General features: G+C 45.5%; 1 pseudogene; it reads left to right on the forward strand.

Moving 5' to 3' along the window:
* Positions 1 to 17117: 17117 nt before the first annotated feature.
* Positions 17118 to 19288, forward strand: LOC147692856 (small ribosomal subunit protein uS10 pseudogene; annotated as a pseudogene).
* The last annotated feature ends 4137 nt before the right edge of the window (positions 19289 to 23425 follow it).

Here is a 23425-nt window from a genome sequence, read left to right on the forward strand (position 1 = left end):
TACGGGTTCTTCTTGCTTAACTCATACATTACCAAAGAGACCAGGACAACCAGCCGTGGAGGGAAGTAACTTATTTATTAGCTCGAGCTAAGAACAGGGTCCCAGAATGGTACAAAGACAATTCTACGGAGACTGCTGCTTCACTCCGCAGTGCACACATACTTATAGCGCTAGCCACGCCCATTTGCACGATACATAGTTCCACATTCTGATAAGTTCCTCATCTGACAAGTTCTTTGTCAATCTTGTGGTGCAACCGTGGCCAGGGGACATCTGTCTCTGATTGCACAATGTCCACAGCCTCGTGCTTCCTTGATCGGATGTTGTGGTCACGGGCACAGCCTTGTGCTTCCATGACCAGATGGTGTGGTCACGGGGCACAGGAGTTGTGACAGGCTGAGTTACCAACAATGGACAGGATGCATCTGAGTCTTTGACATGACTGGGGGGGTGAGGCACACAGGCAGCTTCTCGGAATCGGCTCAATCACAAGGAGCGGGGAGGGTTGTGCAAGTTTCAACAGGGACGTGGAAAACAGTTCTTCAAAAAGTTGCAGAGAGCATGGCAACAGAAAATGGAGCTGTGTGGGCCATTTAAAAATACAGTTCAACAGTCCCTCCTTTTGCCATGCAGAGGCAACAATCAGTCATCATCCACTTCAATGTCCATCATCTCCTGGACCTCTTTCTCGATCATCATCATGGCATTGTGATGGTGTGGATTCACTTGTTTGTGTGCCAAAGAGGTGGCACAGAGCCCACACAGCGCGGGCAAGCATTGAACACAGAGGCAGCAAGCGAACAATGCGGCTGCAAGGATTGCAATGGAAATCATTATCTTCCATCCCCACTGAGATACAATGCTCCAAAACCAGCCTGTTAGGGACCATGATCCCTCATCCGGATGAATGTTGGAAGCAATCTTGTGGAGCTTCTGGATTGCTTGATAAACTGTTAGTGCATTATCGGGGATGTAAAATGCAGCAACTTGTTCTGATCAATGTGCAGACTCCTCCACAGTCCGCCAGCACTATGTCAAGCGCCATTCTGTTCTGTAAAGTCATGAGGCGGTCCGCTTGAAGTTCAGCCGTGATGTTACTGAGGGCACCGGCACTTGCGTTGATGGTGGCCTCTACCACCCTGGTGAGATGTCAGAGATTGCGACTATTGACCATAGGGCCCCAAAAGGGGAGGAACCCTTTAGTAAAGTCACCAAATTCTTGGCCAGCTGTGTCTTCAGTATCAACACCTCTCTTCTGGATGTGGTGTTTTGCATCTGTTGTGTAGGTGGGGGGGAGCAACCAAGCAATGTAACAGGTGCCTGCCCAAGACTTGGGCAGCCAGGTGTAGGCCTTGTTCCCACACACAAAGTACGTATTCATTGAGGACACCAGAGCTGGGAGAGTTGAACCATTGAGCTGGAGTGTGTAGGCACAGTCACTTTCTCCCACCCATACTGTTCCACTGCTCCTCATGCAGTATTTTCCAGGATGTGGGTAGACAGGGAGATCCTTGAGAGGTGGCAGTATTTTCTTTCCCCCACCATTGTAGATGTTCGATGGATAAAAGGACCCATGATTGTTCTCATATTTGTTCTTTTCTGCTGAATCTCTATCCATGCTTGGTCACTCTGCAGCCATGATGTGGCGGAAGGCTTGTCTGCTACTGATCTTCCCCAGGGATCGTGTGGATGTATCACCTGAATAGAATGCATCAAAGAACACAGTGTACCAGCCAAAGGCCGAACCAGCTCGAGAGAAATGTAAATGTAAATGTATAGGAATTTATATAGCGCAAATCACCGAGCGGTTTCTAAGCGCTTGCTTAGGGAACCCGTCCTGGTATTCCCCTGTGAGATAACCCCGGCAGGGTATCCGTAAGGTGAAAGCCAGGCATCCCGCCGCGAGGGGCTGTCGTGGAGATTAAGCAAGCTATTGCCCAGAGTCGCAGAGTGTGAACCCGTGAATCGAGTAGGCACCGGAGCGAGAATTGTCGAGTCCATGGACATTTTAGGACTCAAGACCCCGCCGAGCCGGGAATTGAACCCTGGTCCCGAGCTGACCTCTGCTTCCAGGTCTGCCTCCTCTAACCAGTGAGCCACACTTCTCCAAGCAAGCACTGGAATCAGGGACATTCCAGTGCTTGCAGTGTTGGGCATCAGCCGACATACCCAACAGTTTGTCGTGTTCACCACAAGCTGGTGCTGGTGTAACATTTGAATGAAAATGTTGTTAAAGAAACCTGTCCTTCTGTTTTTCTCATGGGTGGGTAATGATACATGTTGATGAGGCGATTCTGTAGAAGTAGGAGACCCAGGTGCTGCAAGGGCAGCGTGTATTACCCATCCGAGGCAGGCCAGTCCCAGTGAGATAGTCATTAGTATGATTAGACAGATAGAGTACCGGCCACGTATTGTCTTCATGTACTCTTGTTTCTTTATTTCTTTGCTCTTCAAGCCTCATGTGAACAGTCCAGCCCGAACTGCCGAGACATGTCTTTCCTGGACCAGAATCAAGCATCCTAGGATCGGTTTCTGGCTATCACCCGTCTTCAGGCAGGATAGCTTGGCTCCAGTGGTGTGGAGAGCATGGGACTCATGTCTGAGCATACCCATACCACTTGGGGTGACAAATGCAAAAACAACAGTTGATGGACAGAATGCAGACCAATGTCATACATTCACCCCAGTACAGAAATCTGGGCCTAAATCCATCATTTTTTTGCACTCCACACCACCCCAGTTCAGACATGGCCATATGCAAATCAGCCGTGACCCTGTGCCTCATGGGAACAGTCCAGCCCGAACTGCCAAGACATGTCTTTCCTTGACTGGAATCAAGCACCCTAGGACCGGTTTCTGGCTATCAGCCGTCTTCAGCCAGGATAGCTTGACTCCAGTGGTGTGGAGAGCATGGGACTCACGTCTGAGCATACCCATCCCACTCGGGATGACAAATGCAAAAACAACAGTTGATGGACAGAATGCAGAACAATGTCATACATTCACCCCAGTACAGAGATCTGGGCCTAAATCCATTGTTTTTTTGCAGTCCACACCATCCCAGTTCAGTCATGGCCATATGCAAATCAGCCTTGACCCTGTGCCTCATGGGAACAGTCCAGCCCGAACTGCCAAGACGTGTCTTTCCTGGACCGAAATCAAGCATCCTAGGACCGGTTTCTGGCTATCAGCCAGGATAGCTTGACTCCAGTAGTGTGAAGAGCATGGTACTCATGTCTGAGCATACCCATCCCACTCGGGGTGACAAATGCAAAAACAACGGTTGATGGACAGAATGCAGAACAATGTCATACATTCACCTCAGTACAGAGATCTGGGCCTAAATTCATCGTTTTTTTGAACTCCACACCACCCCAGTTCAGACATGGCCATATGCAAATCAGCCTTGACCCTGTGCCTCATGGGAACAGTCCAGCCCGAACTGCCAAGACATGTCTTTTCTGGACAGAAATCAAGCATCCTAGGACCTGTTTCTGGCTATCAGCCGTCTTCAGCCAGGATAGCTTGGCTCCAGTGGTGTGGAGAGCATGGAACTCACGTCTGAGCATACCCATCCCACTCGGGGTGAGAAATACAAAAACAACAGTTGATGGACAGAATGCAGAACAAGGTCATACATTCACCCCAGAACAGAGATCTGGGCCTAAATCCATCGTTTTTTGCACTCCACACCACCCCAGTTCAGACATGGCCATGTCGGTCAAGTCGGTCACCTCATGTCGACAATATTGGAGTTTGGAGAGGGAAACTTTGTGATTGAACTGTGCCAGATGCAGGAGCCATTTCATTGTAGCTTCTTTACATAACGCCTTGGTGTCTGCCGTTATAAGCAAATCATCAACGTACTGGAGTAATGCGGTACCTTGGGGTAGGGTCAGGGAATCAAGTTGGCCCTTGAGGGCCTGACTGTAAATTGAGGCGCTCTCTGTGTATCCTTGTGGAGCTCTGCAGAGCCGGAAACTTCGTCCTGCCAATGAGAATCCAAAAAGGTCCCTACTCTGTTCATCAACGGGTATACTAAAGAAGGCGTTTTTTAAGGCAATGACAGAGAAAAAACATGCAGTCGAGGGAACCATAGTAAGTAGGGTGGTGATATCTGGGACCACAGGAAACTGGGGTACTACTATGTTGTTTATCTCACGTAATTCAATGACAAAACGATAAACAGGGGGCTTGGAAGGATCGGTGCGTTTTAGGGCAGGCAAAATTGGACTATTGCACACAATTCCTCTTGTCTCTTCAACCACACCCTTGTTAACAAGTTCAGAAATGATCTGGAGTAATGCCCTTTCTCCTTCTTTGGGAGAAGGAGAAAGGGGAGGGCAAGCATTTTCCTTCAGGGTAACAGAAAAAGGGGGTATGGACAATATGCCAACATCAGTATTACCTTGGGCCTAAAGAGCAATAGGGACATTCTGAAGTTCCTGGGAAATGGGATCTGGGGAGGCCGAATATACTGGGTGTGTGGTTGGGGGACCCATAGTGATGTAAACCCCATCAGGAGAACAGTATATGGTTGCATGTAAACTTTTTAATAGATCTAAACCCAACAAATTTTCGCCACATCTGGAAGTCAAAACCAAAGGGGAATCAACTGTGTAGGGTCCTTTTGTTAGTTCCAGTGGTTGTGAAACGGGGCTAAATACTGGGGTGCCAGACAAGGGGGCCCCAGGGACTTTAGACCTAGCAATAGAACTTTTGGTTGCACCAGTGTCGATCAAGAATTTTTCCGTAGAGCCCAGTATTGTAACATGAACATACGGTCCCTTTTGGTCAACAGGAATAGGCACGGGTCCCTTCTCTTGTCCTTGGCAATCCTAGTGGGACAGGAACCCTGTCCCTTCTTCAGGCTCATAATCCTCAGTAAAATAATTGCGGTCCTCATAATTAGCGGTATCAAATCTATTCTCTTGCATAAGGGGGTGCCTGTCCTGGGACTGCGTTCTAGGTCCTCCTCGCCCTCGTCCTCTCTGGGGGCAGAGTTGTTCTGGGCCAACAAGGGACACTCGTTGCGCCAATTGCCCTCCTGGCGACAATAAGCGCACTGGTTGGGTCCCAGCGGTGGGCGAGGAGTCACAGGGGCAGGTCTCTGAGCTATTTGTTGAAACTTAGGGGCACCTCTGTTTTGGGTTTGGGTCGGGTATCCTTGCTGGAGTAATACTTTTGTCTTTAAGTCTTTAGTCTTTTTATCTGTTCTATCTCGCTCTTCATTCTCACTATTCTCATAGTACTGGGTCATTGTCAAAATACCAGATGGGGTGGAGATAGGCCATGCATTTTCTGACATTTTTAGTTTAGTCCAAAGCTCTGGTAACAGATTGGACACAAATGTATCCACAAACAGTGGTAGCCCCCTTCTAAAGTAATGTCCTGTCCACTATAGTCGGTGAATGTCCTTTCTAATCGTGTGAAAAAGTCAGAGACACTTTCATCTTTCATCTGTTTGCAAGCAACTAATCTGTCCCAATTGATACGGTGAGGTGTCAACATCTTTTTCATGGCAGTAAGTATCTGGGCCGGAAGAGTTAAGATCATGGGATTGGGTTTCTCACCACCAGTTCGAGTTCTGTCAGCTTCGTCAAATTCCTTCCACGTATGGCCAAATTCTGTCTGATCATTATGGCGTATTTTGGACCATACTTCAGTCTGTACTACCTGTCCCATTAACATATCTATATCTGCTAAAGTCATTACGCAAGATTGGAGTGTCTGAGTCAATTCCTTATAATAACCTGCTGGATATTTACGCGGGTCAGGCAGTTGGTTTTTAAGTTGGAGGACGTCAGATCTTTTCCAAGGGACATGGACCCACATCTGCCTAAAACCTGCCGGTATTTCAGGGTTGCCATCTATGCCGACAATGCGGTCTCTCCAAACAGGCTGTACCTCCGTCATTGGAAAACCCATATTTAACGTAACACCAGATAAGGAGTCTCTGTAGGCTACTAACGTTATTAGATCGCATAATAGTGCTGGACCCTGAATGTCCCATTTTTCAACCTTATGGCGAAGGTCAGACAGACCTGGGGGTGGACCTGATTCTACAAAATCCTCCCACATTTGGATCAGTATGTCACACATTTCACAAAAAATGTCAATCTGTTGAATGCGTGTCAACTGATCCATTGTCATCCCTATATCCTGAGCGGTGTACATAGTGTTATTTTCCATCCACATACAAGCTTGTTGACTCATAGTGAGTTGTTCCTGTGTACTACCTATCAGTCTGCGCAAGGTGCGTCATCTCGGAGTGGGTGGCTCATGCGGAGTTACATAAGGAAAATAATCACGGACCACTGACCATGCATTCGCTAATAGCCCTGCACTGGGGGAAGGTGTTGGATGACTGTCAACAAGGAATGGGTTGGTTGCAACGGGAGTTGAAGGCATATTAGGTTGGACAGGTACGGGACCAGTGGGAGGTACAACAAGAGGAAAAGAAGGGTGGACTTGCATTGGTACAGTGGCCTGAACAGTTGGGCGATGAGAACATGTGACTGCGGAATAGGACAAACTAGGGCATGGGCAGGGGCAGCAACTGGAGCAGTAGCAGGGGTCAATTGGGCGGGATTAAGAGCCAGATACATGGCAGGAGTATAGGGTGGAGGGGTGTTCAACATGGATGACATGAGAGGGTCATCCTCCATGTCCCGGGCCTTTTCGAGAACCTTCTTCGTAATGTAACATCCATCTACCTGCATTCTATTTAATCTATCCTGTATTACTATACCCTCTGCTATTCTCTGATTATCATGATTATGGGCTTTCTGAATCACACTCATACGCATTATTTTAGCTTCGTTCTATTTGAGTTTGATTTCTTTCTTGCACCAAACCCGAAAGGAATCAAGCATCGCAGATCTAGCTTTTCTTTGAAACAACTTTTCCTCTAAATTATCTAATACAGGAGGTTTAAAACTAATGTACAGTGGCCATTGTAATTCAGCACTACCTTTTGTATATTTGTGCCAAAGTGAGGAAAACATAATCGGGCCAACACCATGTTTAGCATAGACTTCATGATTAGGGGTCCCCAAAGGAGGAATCGAACACGATTCCTCCAATGCAGAGTCCTGTGTACAATAACAACAACACCATTTCCGGAATTTACTAAGTCCAGGCATCTCTAGATGTGTATCCCGGATCCAAACGTCAAAGGGTACAATCGAATATTTACAGCCTATAACTGTGCTTACCCCTTGGCTTCGGCTTTTGCAAAAGTAGAATCAAATACTAAAACAAAAAAACAATTCACCAAAGAAGTGGGTCCCTCCCACTCTTACCTGACCGTTAATCTTCCATCACACGGCAAGTGTCACAAAGGTCTCAATCTCCAAAGACTAGGAACCAGAACTGGGGCGTCAGTCGGGCCACAGTCGGGTAGCCCACTGGAGGGAGGAATCACGCAATCGGAGACCTCAGGCCCACAAAGACAATTTTCAGCCGATGTAGTGGCCGCCTCCCTTGGAATTCGATCATGGACCCCTCACGACCACCAGGCTTGATCTTGGGTGCACTCTGTATCCCTGTTCCGCACAGTTTGCTTCATGAGTAAGTCACTGGGAGCACATCGGGTAGTGCAGATTCGGTGTGTGCCTGTAAGCTCTCAAGAATCGAAGTAGGCAACTCTCCGGATTTTCCACCTGGTCCAGTCCAATCCTCAGTGCTTTATTTAGAGTCCTCATAAATCTTTCTACATCCCTATTAGCTTGTGGCCATTGGAGTGTCACTCGGCGATGCTTAATGCCGTGCTGCTCCAGATATTCTTTGAAGTCTTGTCCCTGTAAAGGCGGCCCATTATCTGTGCGTATTTCTTCTGGCATCCCCAGGAGTGCGAATACTGCAGCACAGGCTGAATGCAGTCAAACGCAATGGATGCTACCTCCTTCACGACTGAAAACTTGGAATGACTGGCTCACCTTAGTTAACGGCGTTTGGCTGGGCCCCTCTGTGATTATGGGAGCCATGGGTGGATTGGCTCCTGCGATCAAGCATGCGTGGCATCCTTGCACCTTTTCTTCTACCATGCGGCTACCCCCGGGAACCATACTTTAAACCGAAGGTGGGCCTTTGTCTTCTCAACTACTTTGTGGTCCACTGTCCTTTTCCAGAGTTTCGCCAGTATCATCAGTCGGGTGCCCCTGAGGATTACTCCATTGCCAGCTTCACTTAATTCCTCTTGGCATCTCCACAGGTTCTCACAGTTGTCTCTTTCTTCCTCCGTTAATCTGGCCGATCCCTGCAGGAACCACTTCCACTGATGGTTGTGGAGAGTCCGCCTCACACCTTGTAAACACCCATCTTGCCTGGTAGCCTCTTGGATTTCTTCTAGGGATAACGCCTTGGGGCACGCCGCATCCACGATTTGCCGCACAAATGACTCTGTTCCTTCGTCCACCTCTCCCTTGTTCCCGGAGTGGAGAGCTAGCGGGTGCCTTGACAAGTAGTCCACCGGATTATTCGCTCCTGGGTGATACACCACCTCGAACCAGTAATGTTGGATCTGAACCGCCCAGCATTCTATCCGGGGAGGACCATTGTGGGCAGTGCCAGTGAACAGAGGTACCAACGGTTTGTGATCCATAACCATGGTAAACATGTGCCCACACAGGTAAATGTCAAAGTTCTGGCATGCCCAGCAAATTGCCAGTGCCTCTCACTTGATCTGAGCATATCTTGTCTCCACAGCCGTGAGTGCTCTACTGGTGTGGTCAATTGGCACCCACTCATTTTGTGTGTCCTTTTGGAGCAGAACTGCCCTCAAGTCCACTGGGTTGGCATCCACTACCAGCTCTGTCGCTATCCCTGGTTGGAAATTTGCCACAGTAACTCCCTGTAGTAGCGCACTTTTAATGCCATTGAATGCTCGTGCTTCTTCGTCTGTCCATTGCCACGATACATCTTTCTTCGTCAACCTCCGGAGTGGTTCTGACAGCGTTGCAAGGTGGGGAATGAAGCAGCCTCAATAATTAGCCATCCCCAAGAAGCTTCAGACCTCTGATTGTGTTTGGGGAATGGCCGCTGCCCTGATAGCTTCTACCTTGGCTGGATCCACCTGTAGGCCTTTTGCAGAGAATCTGTACCCAAAGAACTCAAACTCGTTGGCATGGAAGTCACACTTAGCTCTGTGCAATGTCAGGCCCTGCTCAACAAGTCTCTTGAGGGTAGCTCTTAGACGGGTGTGGTGCTCCTCTAGTGACTTGGAGAAAATGAGAATGTCGTCGCTGACGTTTATCACACCCACTAGTCCAGACAACGCTTCTCTCACCGCATCCTGGAACACTTCTGCTGCTAACGATACTCCGAAGCTCAGGCATTTGAACTGGCGGAGCCCTACATGTGACGAATTAGGAACACTCAACCTAAATGCAATCGAGGATATGGGGGCTGAGTCACGGAGGCAGGGAATAACCCTTGACCATTGGGACCCGTCTTTTGAAAAAGAGTTTGTTAAGGTGGCAAGGGGGGGTCTCCACTGCCTCACCACTGGACCCAATCCCCCAAAAACTCTGGCAAGAGCTGGGTCCCAAGGTTTTTTCACTGCTTCACCAGCTATGTAATCAATCACTTAGCAATGGAGTGGTTCTTCCCTGTTGGAAGGTGGCGGTGGTCCCACCCCTCCTGAAAAAACCTTAATTGGATCCCAACTGTCTTAAGAACTATAGGCCAATCTCCCTACTACCATATCCAGTGAAGATAGTGAAGTGCTTGGTCAGCCAAACACTCTCAGGCTTTCTGGAAGGCAAAAATAAGCTGGGGGATGAACAGTTTGGTTTCCGACCAGGACATGGGACCGAGACAGCACTGGTTACCGTGTTGGATAATCTTTGGATGCGGGCAGACAAGGGACAATTTGCGTCTTTGATCCTTTTAGATCTGTCCGCCGCGCTCGACACAGTAAACCACGTCACCCTGTTGACGAGACTGGAGGAGGCGAGGGTGACTAATACTGCTCTACGATGGTTCCAGTCTGATTTGGCAGATAGACAGCAGGCCGTTGCCCTACTCCCCTTTCAGTCAGACTTTATTAACAACAGGCATGTGGTACCGCAGGGGTCATCAATCAGCTTAATTTTATTTAATGTGTATATGCGGCCGCTTATGGATGTCATTAAAGTCCACATTATTAGTGTGGTTAACTATGTCGATGACACTCAATTGATAGTGTCCCTGGATGTCGATCAGGTAGACCCCCCAAGATATTTTTCCCAAGTGTATGCGGGAAATGGTGCTGTGGTTAAGAGACAATTCACTGTACTTTAACAGTGACAAAACAGAGATTCTGCACTGTGGGGTGGGCAGAGTGCCGTAAGTTCTGCTATCGAACTTCTGGCCTTTCCCCAAGTATGGCAGGCTGGTACCTGTGAGCATGGTGCGTAATCTGGGGGTCAGCTTTAATGATAAGCTTAACCTGGAACTGCATGTCAATAATGTAGTCAGGAACTGTTATATGCTCATTAAAGGACTCCGGAAGGTACTACCAATGTTACCTCCTCAGACCAGAGGGACAGTGGTCAGGAGTGTCATCCTTAGCCGCCTGGATTACTGTAATGCTTTGCTGCTGGAATCCCCAAGGTATCTGATTTCGCGGCTCCAGAGTATTCAGGCGGCAGCAGCAGAGCTAGTCTTAAGGAGATTGCGCGGATTATCACATTTCCAGGCATTAACTGAGCTACACTGGCTTCCGGTGAGCCTAAGGATATTGTTCAAGTCGTTGTGTCTTGCCTTTAAGGCACTTCACAGTACCGGGTCCAAGCCACTTCAGGGTAGGTTTGGCTGGTATGCCCCTGCACGAAACTGGCGATCCTGAGCAGCTAGCCTGGCAACCATCCCGAGGTTCAAGTGAACCACAATAGGTGGGAGAGCGTTTGGAGTGGTAGCTTCTCATCTGTGGAATAGCCTCCCGTTGGAACTGAGGCAAACATAGGAGCTTCTGTTGTTTCGGAAGAAAGTTAAGACCTGGCCGTTCCTCAGAGTGTAACCAGCAATCAGCATCTGCAGATGATTCCAACTTCACTGTGTCTTAACGCCAGGATGCCCGTAGGGTTACAGTGGGCTCTATAAATGTGGAATACATACAGACATGTGTTGAGAAAGTCGTTATGTAGCGACTCTTTTCCGCTAACACCAGCTGGTGGTAGCGCAAATTCAGGTCGCTTTGGAGAACCATTGTGCCCCATTGATGTCCAACACGATCTCATCTATAGTGGGGGTGATGTGCCTTTCTCTTCGGATCCCCTTGTTGGGAAGTCTTTTCTCCACACATAGGCTGATTGCCCTCAGCTGTTTGGGCTCCGGCGCTATAACCAATGGTGACACCCATGGCGTTGGTCCTGATACTTTTTCAATTACTCCATCCTTCTCTAGGCACTCTAGTTCAGCCTCTACCAGTGGACGAAGATGAAACAGCACTCTGCAGTGTCAGAGAGCAACTGGCTTGATGGTTTCATCAATGTGTAGCTGGACCTCCACTCCCTTCAGATATCCCAGTTCTCGGAACAGTTTGGGGAACTCCGCTAGCACCACCTCCGCTTGCAACTGATGTATGTGCCTCGCAAACATTACGAGCCCAAGATCTTCGGCGGTGTGGCAACTCAGCAATGATCCAGCTCTTTCACAGGTGACATAGAACCTTGTGGGTGTTGCACTGTCCCGATGGCTGACCTCAACATCAATTACCGATTGGAACGGAATTGGTGTGTGAAATCCATAGGTGAGTATTTTTGCTGTGGTAGGCACCAATCATGGTTTGGGTCATAGGACATTATACTGCGCCACGTCCAAGATATTTACTTAGGCCCCAGTGTCGATGAGTATTTAAATGCAATTGTCTCTTATCCAGAAACAGTGGAGGCGGTCTTCTTGAGGAATTGACTCCTGAAATGTTCGACACTACAAATACTTTGTCATCGTCATCGGCCACCATTAACTTCTGGCACCTGCTGTCCAGTTCCTCCACCTCCTGTATAGCCTTAGCACTGCTTTAGAAACTTGGGCCTTTGGGCCGACTCGCTCCCGACCTTGCCGTGCTCTAGCACATTTTCGCAAAATGTCCATATTGTTACACTTGAGACATTGTCGCCCCTGGGCCGGGCATCCCCTCTGGGAGTGATTCGCCAGCCCATATTTCCTGCACCACTACTTGGTCTGTCGCTCTTTTTACTGCCAGTAGTGGGACCCGGGCCCCTGTTGTACGTCTTCCTGATGGCGTCCTCCCTTTCTTCCTTGATGGGAGTTGGAAATAGTGGTTGAGGGTTCATGGATTTCTTGGCCAATGCCGACTCCATCTCGCCAGCCCTGACTTAAGCCAGCTCCTGGGACCTCCCGAGGACCAAGATGTCATCCAACGAAGTTCCAGGATGTCTTAATATCAGCTTACGCAATTCCAGCGATTTACACCCCACTATGAGTTGCACCCTCGTTTCGAACTGCCGGTCAATCCCTACACAGGTGCTCGCCAGCTTCCTCAGACGTGTAAAAAACATATCAATGAATTTGTTTTCCTTCTGTTTGGCACGGCAAAGCTTGAAATGTTTAAAATCCGGATTGACCTGTGGCTCAAAGTGCCGATTGAGAGCTCTGACAGCCTTCTCATAGTCGTTGCCGTCTCCCGTGTCTGGAAGGTCCTGGAAGAGGTAGTAGAGTTCATCTTCCCCCATCAAGAGCATGGTGGAGGGCCTTCACTGCCATGCGGGATCCTAGCCTACCCCAGCCACTTATGCGTCCTGTGGCGCTGCTGCCACCTGCTGCGTATTCATGGTGGGCTCTATGTCACAGCTGCCCTGTTGCCTGGCTTTCTTTCCCCTGTGCCGTTCGCCAACTGGCACCACCAACAGATGCTAACGCCTCAAAAAGGGCACCTTTCTGTTCTCAGCACTGTACCCCCAGCGACACTCTCAGTAGATCTGTGGCTCTTCACGCTGCTGCTATTGGGCGTTCCACACTCTCACCCCAAATTAGCAGTCCGCCTTGTCAAATGTGGCAGCTTGACTTTTCCTGGCTCCCCTCTTCACCTGCCGCGCCAGCCGGTTCTTCTCTGTGGTCACCGAGCGCTCCGGCCGCACTTTTCCCACACTGCACATGCGCGCCAAGGCGAAGGCCGCGCATGCACCTTCAATAGGCCGCACCGCTGGAGGCCTCGTACACGGCCCGTATCACTGCCGCTCCTGCCGTTCTTGCACACACGGTCACCTTACCGCGCTCCCATGTTTGCATACTTGCACTTGGCTTAGAGAAGCCAATTTTGAGAACATGTTCACATCCAGACCTACTCTCATACCACCCATTGTGTGAGACACCTATAAGGTCATGCTTACAGATCTACTGAGTCTCAAACCCTGCCGTTGCTAGGATAAGACACAAAACAGTTGACAGGCGCTGTTGAGCCAGACAAACCTGATCAAGCTCACCTTAAATTGCTTTCCAACCTTCACCATTTTATTGTTGTCCAAAGGCCGGAGCAATGTCATTTAGATATTAATTTCCCTCTTTACATAATCTTTCTACCAAATATTTTCAGTTTCATATTATTTTTTTTGTTTTGTTTAATAAAAAATGATATTTCTGTGTGAGCAAAATTCAATAATTCCTTTAACCATTGGTATAACCAAGATGCCTGCCTAGTTTGGATTGGGAAGAAGACTCCATTTAGGCCAGACACAGTCAACTCCTTTTGTGAACAGTACACAGAGGGTCACTACAAGAGTATCACTTTTTTTACACTCCAGTGGCGCACAATGCTGAGCCATATTTACAATGCCACACAAAGCCACCCTTCGTGGCTTTTCATGGCCTTGTAACTATGGCCCCCTTTCACTCATTACTCGACGTGAAAAGGGGCATCCCATTGGTGTTGCTGTAGGTGTTCCCATGCAACACCCATGGATTCCGACTCATTGCCAGATTTACTAGGTTTTGTAAATCTGACAATGCATTAGAGTCTAATACCGTCCAGGGCAGGTGTTAGAGTGGCACAAGAGGAGAAATACCTTTATTTCTACTTGTTTTTTGCTCTTTCTATGTGAGGTGCAATCAGCAGCACACATAGAAGGTGGAAAATACCAACAATTATACTTTTTGTGTGGTACGGTGTCCCTTCCTGCACACAAAAAAATTATCCGTGAAACGCATTGTGCAAGGGTGCCTGCATTAGCATTAGGCAGCCAATAGTACGCCTGTGCAGAAGAAAGCACAGGGATGTACCATAGTGTTTTAAATACCATGCATCCCAAACTTTCCTAATTATGCAGTTTGGTGCAGGATGATGGCTTGCGCTGCATCATTTTCTAGAAATTATGCCCCAGGGAGTTGCTTTTGGGTGAATCTCTTTCAGCCATTGGCTTGTTTATAATATAAAAAACAGGACAAACCCTTAATGCCCGAACAAAAGAACCAGGGTCCAGTATATCAAATACTAAATAAGAGCTCCATCTGCCTCATTTTATACATGTGTGATAGGTGTGTTCAACTTCTTAAAAACTCAATTGTTATAGCAAAGCAGTAGAAAGAGACGTTTCTATGAGCAAAACAATTGTATTCTTATTCACCCCTGGGCTATGCAAACAACAACAGAGCAGAGGGCACAATGTTCTAAAGTGAACGTGCTTTAAACTGTACAATATATGATAAGATAAGAGAATATGTTAAACAACTGACTAAACCCACTTTTTATACCATTTTATAATATGTGAACCTATGCATTTCATATCCGTTTTCTTTTTTTACCTCATTGCAATGATTTTAATTAAATGTGCGAAAAAAATGATCTGATCTTATGTACAATATGATACTTGTATACATTTAGGGGTTTCCCCCCACTCACTAGTGGATCAAGTCCATTATACTCTTGGTCCTTATTTTAATTATTTCAGTAAGAAAGGCCCTGTGATACTGTTAACGATTCAACGCAAACATACAATTACGGGGGTCTCCTCGGGACCAGTGCTATCTGCTATACATCACAACGCTATTGAATGTAGCGGATACTAATGATGATCAAGACATATCACCTGTCACCGCCTCAGCTTGAACAACATACCTCGTTCCAATAATCGATTCCAATCCATTCATTGGGATGCGGACCTGTGCTTTCTACAGTTGCGTGCATCCCCCGACTGGCAAAATACTGCAATATAATACACAAAAATCTAATGTAAATTCATGTCACCAAATTCCTACTATAGACCTCAACTAAACAATAAACAAATCTGTCTGGATCATGATACATATCGTTTTTTTCTAAACATCCAGCAGTCATATATAATCAAATTTACCACATTAGTAATCCATGCACTCAGATATCTAAGTGTCCATTTTCGATAGGTCATCACCTATTAAAATCCATGGTCGAACCAACCATTTCCGACCATCTCATTTACACAGATTGACACTGAAACAATATACCCCAAAATGTAAGATGGGATAGGGCGACTTATTAAATCCTAAAGACAGCTCCCTGAACGCTGCCTTTCCCACTAACCTCACCGCTCTAAAATTGGATGGTGGTTTTGGGGTGTACAGAATCTTATAGTAACAATTCATAATTTCCAAGGAGATTCACATGCCGTTGAGTAATCAAAAGCACTCTGTGAACACCTGTTCTAGCAGAGGTTGTCCAAAATTGTCACAAAACCGGCCCGCTGTTTGTTATATCTTTGATATTCCTTTTTACTCAACAAAAGTGAGCAAATATGTTACTGACGGACATGCAGCAGAATCAAGCATGCCCAGATGTGTTACCTGACGGTCCCAACATTCAGCATCTAAAATATATTCTAAATAGGCCACCATCCTTTACTCACCCCCTGCTTAAAAACTTCATTAAGAGGGAGAAATTACGCTTAATTTACCTTATCCAAAAGCAAATCTCATGGTTATTGAAAAACTGTCATGAAATAAAATAAATATTAAGAAAGAATAGTTTTAAGCAATTATGTTCGATTAGTTATACATTATTTTAACATAGTAAAAGGAGTTAAGTTATTGTAGTAAATTCATTGCAATAAAAATTGTTTTAGTGCAAGATTTAGATTTTTAAATTAATCCAATTCCATATTAATTATATGTACCTATAGGTTATGGTTACACTATTGAATTAGGTTGATTCAAATTAAATTGACTTAATTTAAAGATTTAAGTAAAGCGATGTAAAAAAAAGACAATGGTTTGATATTTAGCCGTTAATTACATAGTAAACATTTAAAAGCAATGTAGTTACCCACGATGTTGTGCATGTGATGAAGTTGGCCACGTCGTTGTTGGAGATATGGTAACATATCACCTGTGAAAAGAGTTTCACAATCTGGTACAAGAACAAAAATAAGTCTGTGCTGATATCTACAGCGCTAGCTGGGTACATGTTTATATCTGATCACTTATTTGAAGGAAATTAGTTCACAAAATTAAACAAAAAAGTGAAATTATTGGATGCCGAAAGGATGAAATACTAGCACATCTGTTAGGCCCATAATATTGCCTACAAGACAAGAATGTTTCAATTACTTTCCCATTAGCATCTTCAATTTCCAGATGTAAACTGAAGAAGCCCATATGTCAAAACTGCACCCACAGCAATCTAAATTCCCTCTCACCCGCCATGGGTAGGTTTGTGATAGTCAGGCTCTAGGCCACGGGGTGGAGGGGTTCAGAATGATTGCTTGGGCCCCAGTAGTTGGAGGTGTGGCAAGATGTCAGGATGGACCAGCCCCACCCCGTTCTTTATTAAACTATAAGTCTTTGGCCTGAATTGCACATAGAATGTTCTGCAACTGTTTTTGCCACAGCCCTTCCTTAATTAGGTAAACACTGCATAGACCAGGACAGTTCATACAATTACAAAACCAACTGACGTTTTCAGGAGAGGGATGAAATCTGACAATTTTCTTCTGCATTGAGCAGAGTCCATTAGGAAAACTCAGGAGCACAGTTTCAATTTATGTCTGTGTTCATTGGGGGCAGAAGAGCATTTCTTTGAAGAGGGCATGGCTAATGGGGAGCCCTCAAGAGGCCGCACACAATGTGCAGCACCTCTGTGTGATACACAATCAGTGGCCTTCTCAACAGGTTTATTGCCATCACATACACATCTGTAATAGGCCATGGTTGCAAAGGTAACATGTTCCCTCATTTGCAGGGAGTCACATCCCCATGCAAATTGCAGAAAACCCTGTGTACTGGCGCCAGCATAAGATGTCACCAGCATAATCCTTATTGTAAAAGCATCTGCAGCTTCTTCTATTATCCCAAAATGCCCAGAGGGCATCCATTTGGGTACTATCTGTGACTTTGGCACTAGTGTCTAGTGCACTTTCTGTCTCCCCAGGAGGAAAATAACAAACAAAGGGCTGGCTCTAATCAGTAAGGCTAAGCCTAATATAGTTGAACAACAAGAGAGAATGCCTATACTGATAATCTATTTGAAACAAAAAAGTTGACACAAATGCATAGACCACAGTTCAATGCATCCGGATGCTATTCAATAGCTGTTTATTTCAATTTTTTTTAAAGATAAATAGTTTGAGATTCAGAATACAATTCCAACAAAATGATATAACAACGATGAAAATGGACACAAAAATGAGCCAAAGAATCACACATACCATCATTCATAAATCTTCAATCATATCACAATCATACCTCACACATTCATTCAAACAGGTACTCAAACAAATGGGGAATGTATAAACCAATCTGTAGAGTACTAGGTCTGCCAGCAAAGAAATAATGAATGAATTACAATGTTTACTGTTCAAGAAAATACACCATATCCAATTAAATTAAATGACTAAATTCATTCAAACTACAACACAATTCAATGTATTATTGCCAACAGAATTGAAAAAACAAATTAGCAAAAGGGCAAAAAGGGCAGACCCAATGGCCTACGCGTTTCGAATCCCTATAGATCTTGGGATTCTCCTCAGGACCAACCAAAGTCTGTGGAAAAAATAAAAAGAGAGACTGTGTTTCTAGCCAATCTTAAATCAAAAACCAGAGAGCACTACAACACCATAAAAGCACTTCAGCTTACCAGTGGATAGCAATAAAGCCTTGTTAGCAATAAGCGTAATTTGTCAAATCCTTCTATAAAGAAATAGAGGAAAGGAAAGACAAAAAAATAGGAGAAACCAATGAGTGAACCCATATCAATGGCTTCGATCAACAAAGTTATCTAATGGCCACCAAGGGCTTACCTTATAGAAGTCCAAAAAAGATGTCCTAGCAGGACAGAATGTTCAAAAGGGCGCGGACCACTTGCCCACTGAAGGGGTAGAGGTAGCCTGTCGACAAACGACAACAGGAGGAGATTATGAGTTGTCCAAATCATGCTGCCCGTTTATAGCAACTAAACAGTTATTAAAGAAACTGGGGAGTGGTCCTGGCGTCCTCTTACCAGAATAAGCCACAGGGTGCTCTGGAAGGGGAACCTTCCTTCTGGTCACGGTACCAAATCAAAGGACAGAGGAGCAGAGCTTCTTGTTTTCGCCACACTGTAAACGACGAAGAGGTATACTAAGGTGCTTGCTATCTTGAAGCAAGAAACACACAGAAAAGTGGCAGGGTGCTCGGTAAAACGTACTGGTTTCTCAAAACTAAAATGACCGAGTCGCCGTATCAATCTGGCCCGGAAAAAACAGGTACACTACACCAATACTCGTGCGCGTCCTCTAGGAAGGCTTGGTAATGTAGTCCAAGTACTGCGCATGCGCGGGAATGCATCACAATAAAATAATTTCCGAAATCCAAAAGTACAACGTTCAAGAAGTGTAGAACCTGCCAAATAAAATCAAGTAAATAGCACATGAATTTAATTTTTTTGCAGATAAAAGCACTTTCATCATCCGAACTTAAATTGAAGTCACCATATAGGAATCTGGGATTAGTAGTTTCATGGTCGGCATTTAAAGACGCCGGCAAAGCACCTGTGGAACAGGAAGTAGCTATCCACCGTATTCGAATCACCCTGACTAGTCGCAATGTGAAGTCACTTGAAAAAGTGTGTGCAGATCTCATTAGAGGTGCGAAGGAGAAAAACCTGAAGGTGAAGGGGCCAGTTCGAATGCCTACCAAGACTCTACGAATCACTACTCGAAAAACACCTTGTGGTGAAGGTTCAAAGACGTGGGATCGTTTCCAAATGCGGATTCACAAGCGCTTGATTGATCTCCACAGCCCTTCTGAAATTGTGAAGCAAATTACGTCCATCAGTATAGAGCCTGGGGTAGAAGTGGATGTTACCATTGCTGATGCATAATTTAATCTTTTAATAAAAGATTTTTTTTTGTGAATACATTTTTTTTTTTTTTTAAAAGTAGTTTCATGGTCGGTAGCCGAAGGCGTCTATTCAACGCGTTGTAGTGTCCTTGTTGTTCCCAATCCGGATTGATACAGCGACTCATTCATTTTAGTTTTGAGAAACCGGTAAGTTTTACCGAGCACCCTGCCACTTTTCTGTGTGTTTCTTGCTTCAAGATAGCAAGCACCTTAGTATACCTCTTCGTTTTTTTACAGTGTGTCGAAAACAAGAAGCTCCACTCCTCTGTCCTTTGATTTGGTAGCGTGACCAGAAGGAAGGTTCCCCTTCCAGAGCACCCTGGGGCTTATTCCGGTAAGAGGACGCCAGGACCACTCCCCGGTTTCTTTAATAACTGTTTGGTTGCTATAAACGGGCAGCATGATTTGGACACCTCATAATCTCCTCCTGTTGTCGTTTGTCGAAAAGCTACCTCTACCCCTTCAGCGGGCAAGTGGTCCGCACCCTTTTGAACATTCTGTCCTGCTAGGACATCTTTTTTGGACTTCTATAAGGTAAGCCCTTGTTGGCCATTAGATAACTTAGTTGATGGAAGGCTATGATATGGGTTCACTTATTCGTTTTTCCCATTTTTTTTTTGTCTTTCCTTTCCTCCATTTCTTTATAGGAGGATTTGACATATTACGCTTATTGCTAACAAGGCTTTATTGCTATCCACTCGTAAGCTGGAGTGCTTTTACGGTGTTGTAGTGCTCTCTGGTTTTTGATTTAAGATTGACTAGAAACACAGTCTCTCTTTTTATTTTTTCCACAGACTTTGGTTGGTCCCGAGGAGAATCCCAAGATCTATAGGGATTCGAAACGCGTAGGCCGTTGGGTCTGCCCTTTTTGCCCTTTTGCTAATTTGTTTTTGCAATTCTGTTGGCAATAATACACTGAATTGTGTTGTAGTTTGAATGAATTTAGTCATTTAATTTAATTGGATATAGTGTATTTTCTCGAACACTACACATTGTAATTCATTCATTATTTCTTTGCTGGCAGACCTAGTACTCTACAAATTAGTTTATACATTCTCCATTTGTTTGAGTACCTGTTTGAATGAATGTGTGAGGTATGATTGTGATATGATTGAAGATTTATGAATGATGGTATGTGTGATTTTTTTGCTCATATTTGTGTCTATTTTCATTGTTGTTATATAATTTTGCTGGAATTGTATTCTGAATCTCAAACTATTTATCTTTAACCCTTTCCATGCTCATGACGAGCTCAGCTCGTCATGAGGCACAGTGGAGCTGTGCTGATGACGAGCTGAGCTCGTCATGAAATGAGGTAAATCTGAATTCTTCAGCACCGGAGGGGAAAATGTGCAGCAGCAATGTGGTTAAAAACATTTTTAAATAAGCAGCTATTGAATAGCATCCGGATGCATTGAACTGTGTTCTATGCATTTGTGTCAACTTTTTTGTTTCAAATAGAGTATCAGTATTGGCATTCCCTCCCCAGGAGGAAGGCATATGGGGTTTAAATACCCCAGTCCCCCCAACGCCAGGTTTAGTAAGACACTTTGGTTTCTACAGGTGGAGGATACACCCTGATGCAAGGAAGAGATGACCTATCCCAATAAAAAAAATATAATACCTGCTGTTCTTTCTGCCCATTGGGATGGCTGTGTGGGGGTAAACCCCTGAATCACACAATTCGCATACCACAGGAGGCCTGAAAGACTGTGGGTTTAGGGGTTGTGAATGTATCCCAATGCAGAGACAAGCCACCAACCACCCCATTCTTTATTTTTATTTTGTTTTCATTTACCCCATAGTGATGTGTGCTTTCTGGCTCCCCACCTTTGAAAGAGAAGACAGATTGGTGATCATCCTACTACATTGATCCCCAAGCAGGGATCCTCTATGGATAGGTACTGCTCAAAAAGGAGAGATTTCCACTTTCCAACAGTACCTCTTTAGCTGTGATCAGTGCTTGAGGGTAGAACTGTGCAACATTGCATGGAAACTCCAATGGCTGGGACAAGGACATTGGGTGAGTTCCAATCCATTACTCCAGCTTCGAGATGATTGATAACCTACCCGGATCTAATTTATGATCAATAATCTATATCAACTGAGGACTACTCTTTCCATCATCTATCGCTTTCCTCAGATCTAGGTTGTAATTACACATCTTTGTTTGTCATTCTGTTCAGCAAAGAGAGCGATATGTCCTGATGAGTGCAACTGGCACCTCATTGCAGGGTTATTAATCAGACCCCCCAGGATATAGCAGCATGGATTAGCAAATTTAGCGGCACAAATATGGAAATTTAGCGGCAAAAATATGGAAATTTAGCGGCATTTTTGCAGCATTTTATTTTACTCATAATCATTCATTTTCATATTGTAACCTGCCTGAGTGTGACTCTAATGTCCTTAATGCTACCTGAGGCACTATCCAGCGACCTGCTTGTTATCTGATGCCACTACCTACTTCATTGCTGCCTGTCTGCTGTATCTGCCTGCATGCCAGCACCTGCCTGCATTCCAGTTCCTGTGACATCGGTCACTCTTAACTTCAGAGTGCCATCCCTGCTTCATTTCCCTGTTCACTGCCTACCTGTTGGATTTTCTGCCTGCTATCTCCTTCTTTACTGCCTCTCTACTGCATGCCTGTCTGCCTGCGTTACCTGATGCCCACTGCAGCCTGCCTCTGTTGCCATCCTGCCTGCTGTAAACGGGTTGTGGATACTGCCATATTTTTTGTGAAGAAGAGCGTTTCACTGCATCCATAATTACAGACTGATGTGTTAATTACAAGGTGCCATTTACCCTGCTGCCTTCATTGCTCATTTTGTCTACTTGCTTCTAAAACTTTCAACCTGATTTTAACCGGACTTAGAGAACAAAACCGGGGTATAAGGAAGAGATCCGTTTGCAGAGCAGATGACACTGAGCCCAGATCGGGGGTGGAAATGTTAACTTGTGACCTTTAACCAGTGAACGGGAGTCTGTTTTCTGCTGTCGCCTTACTGATCTATTTTACTGGGTGCCCTCGGTATCCTTTGCAGCTCTGGATCGTAAGGAGATTTATGGTTAACTTTTCGGCAGTGTTCTGAATGTTTACTGTGAGCATTTCATTATTTTCTCGAATTATTATTGTTAAATTGCCTCTCTATGTGCACCCAAACACGCAGCCCAGGCCGGGGGCCAGTCGGCCACATCTCCACTGCCCCCCTCCCACCCGGGCAGCGCTCTCCCCTATGTGTGCGGCGGGCCCCCACCAGCGTAGGACGGATGTACCTGTCTTCTGTTCGCCGGCCGGCTTTCCTCCTGCTCCGAGCCCCGGTCTCTGAGGAAGAGTCTTCGTGCTCTCTCCCCCTCTTGGTGTGGTGCTGGTCTTCTCCCTCGCTCGGCCGCCGTCCTCGACCTCCTGGCTCCTTCTCTTCTCTCAACCGCAAATGAATCCTGGGGGGAATGGGAAAATGGGTGCCTCGGGCCTTCTTTTAAGGCGGAAACGGGCGGAAAGACGGCGAACGGGCGGAAACGGCAAATTTCGCGGGCTTTATGCCAAATATCGCGGCATTTCCCGAGATAGGCCGATTTCGCGATTTTTTTGCAAATCGCGAAATCGCGATAAGCTGGAGGGTCTGATTAATGGCAGAACCATGTCGACCTCAGCTAGTGGATTGAATATTCCAGTCATTTTTAATTCCATCACTGGGGAACAAAATAAAACTTCACCTGTCCACCCAAGAGATAGTTTTAATATACATGCATTTAATCTCTGCACTAAACCGTCACACCTAACAGTTGGAAGGTTCATTATTAGTAGGGGTAAGTATGCACCTACAACTAGCAATAAGGTAACCAATGCACTATATGGTCCATATGAGGTCTAAATAAATTATTCCCTTGCTCAACCCTTGGTAGCTGGCAACAAGTAGGCAGGCCTAACTTAGTAGACAGGTGTGTGAAGCATTTAAAACACAAAAACTAAATATAAGATAAACACAACACACAATAAAAATCCAATGCCAATTTATACATTTTTGAAATATTTGTATGTTTAAAAGGAAAAGGAAAAAATCTAATTTAGGGAACCAGAGATATGAATTTGTAAAGAATAAACATATTCCAGTGATTAAAAACATATAGC

This window comes from Lissotriton vulgaris, chromosome 9, assembly GCF_964263255.1.
Source record: "Lissotriton vulgaris chromosome 9, aLisVul1.2, whole genome shotgun sequence".
NCBI classification, from domain to species: domain Eukaryota; kingdom Metazoa; phylum Chordata; class Amphibia; order Caudata; family Salamandridae; genus Lissotriton; species Lissotriton vulgaris.